General features: G+C 47.3%; 1 pseudogene; it reads right to left on the bottom strand.

Annotated features, from left to right (window-relative positions):
- Positions 1 to 1,398: 1,398 nt before the first annotated feature.
- LOC137355525 (U2 spliceosomal RNA) lies at positions 1,399 to 1,530 on the bottom strand (annotated as a pseudogene).
- Positions 1,531 to 1,968: the final 438 nt, after the last annotated feature.

The following is a 1,968-nucleotide window of genomic DNA, read 5'->3' as shown; positions in this document are numbered from 1 at the left end:
TACAAACAGTGCAAAGGCGGTCCGTTTGCTTCATTACAATCATGAGTTGCCTCACAACCCTTCCATTTCATTTGTCATGCCATTAACATTTTTACATCTTACAGCAAATGAAAATTTTCCGATACAGTTCGAGGGGTTTCCCATGGATCCAGCCCCTCAGTTCAGCTTGGTGGGGGGACCTTACACTGTGGTCTTTCCCCATTGAGCCTTTGCTGCGGCTGCCCCAAGCTTTAGTGCGTCCCTCAGCACGTAGTCCTGGACCTTGGAATGTGCCAGTCTGCAACATTCGGTGGTGGACAACTCTTTGCGCTGGAAGACCAGCAAGTTTTGGGCAGACCAAAGGGCATCTTTCACCGAATTGATAGTCCTCCAGCAGCAGTTGATGTTTGTCTCGGTGTGCGTCCCTGGGTACAGCCCGTAGAGCACAGACTCCTGTGTTACAGAGCTGCTTGGGATGAACCTCGACAAAAACCACTGCATCTCTTTCCACACCTGCTTTGCAAAGACACACTCCAGGAAGAGGTGGGCAACCGTCTCTTCCCCACCACAGCCACCGCGGGGGCATTGCGCGGAGGGGGCGAGACTTCGGGCGTGCAGGAAGGATCTGACGGGGAGGGCCCTTCTCACCACCAGCCAAGCTACATCTTGGATTAAAACAAGAAATGCTGGAATCACTCAGCAGGTCTGGCAGCATCTGTGGAAAGAGAAGCAGAGTTAACGTTTCGAGTCAGTGACCCTTCATCGGAACTACATCTTGGTGCTTGTTTGAAAGTTCTGGTGATGAGGCATTCCGCCAAATGACTTTGACGGTCTGCTCGGGGAACCATCCGACAGGATCCCCCGTCTTCTTTTCCCGTAGGGCCTTGCAGACATTCCGTGCAGACCACTGCCTGATGGACCGGTGGTCAAAGGTGTTTTCCCGCAGAAACTGCTCCACGAAGGATAGGTGGTACGGCACGGTCCAACTGCAAGGAGCGTTCAGCGGCAATGTGACCAGGCCCATCCTTCGCAACACCGGGGACAGATAGAACCTCAGCACGTAGTGACACTTGGAGTTTGCGTACTGGAGGTCTACACACAGCTTGATGCAGCCGCACACGAAGGTGGTCATCAGGATGAGGGCCACGTTGGGTACATTTTTCCCGCCCTTATCCAGAGATTTGAACATCGTGTCCCTCCGGACCCGGTCCATTTTAGATCCTCAGATGAAGTGGAAAATTGCTCAGGTGACTGCCACAGCGCAGGAGTGGGGTATGGGCCAGAAGACGTCCGTAGCTTGAAATCCACAGCACTCGAGAACGATCCTCTTGATGAAGAAGGTGCGATCGACCAGTGCAACTCCTTCCTTGTCCTTCACGACCACCCGAACGGTGTTGCGCACTCCTTGGCCTGAAGCTCAAAGATTGGTTTTAGCCATTTTACTCAAAGCCAACCCAGGATCAAAAGGCAATGATCATGGTCTCTTCTCAACCAAGTAAGCACTGATAAGAACAGATACTACACTTGATCTTAGCCAAAAGGCCGAGATGTTGCCAGACTTGCTGAATATTTCTAGCATTTTTTGTTTTTATTTTATAAATTTGGTATGGTGTATATGTTTTCACATCACTCTTGTGTCAAACTTCTCCCTAGATACTGTTTACTTTCACCTCAAATCCTTCTAATGCCAGAACCAATTCCCTAATAACATTCTATTTTCGTGAATGTGGTAGTATCCATTATTGGCACTTTACAGAACATATAACATTGTTCTTGTTTAAACAAATTGATGATCCTGAGTTAATCGGGCCATTGTTACATACTATTAAAAATGTTAATTTATTCAACAATTTAATAAATAGCCTCTTTGAACAATGGGGTTTCCACTAATTGGGAACAGTAAGATTAATGATAAACCAAAAATTAATTGATGTGTATGTTTTAATGCTGATCAATAATTACCATATGTTACTATTTGATTGTTTGTGT

Source organism: Heterodontus francisci, chromosome 42 (assembly GCF_036365525.1).
Source record: "Heterodontus francisci isolate sHetFra1 chromosome 42, sHetFra1.hap1, whole genome shotgun sequence".
Taxonomy (NCBI): domain Eukaryota; kingdom Metazoa; phylum Chordata; class Chondrichthyes; order Heterodontiformes; family Heterodontidae; genus Heterodontus; species Heterodontus francisci.
This window is presented reverse-complemented; position numbering and strand designations above follow the sequence as displayed.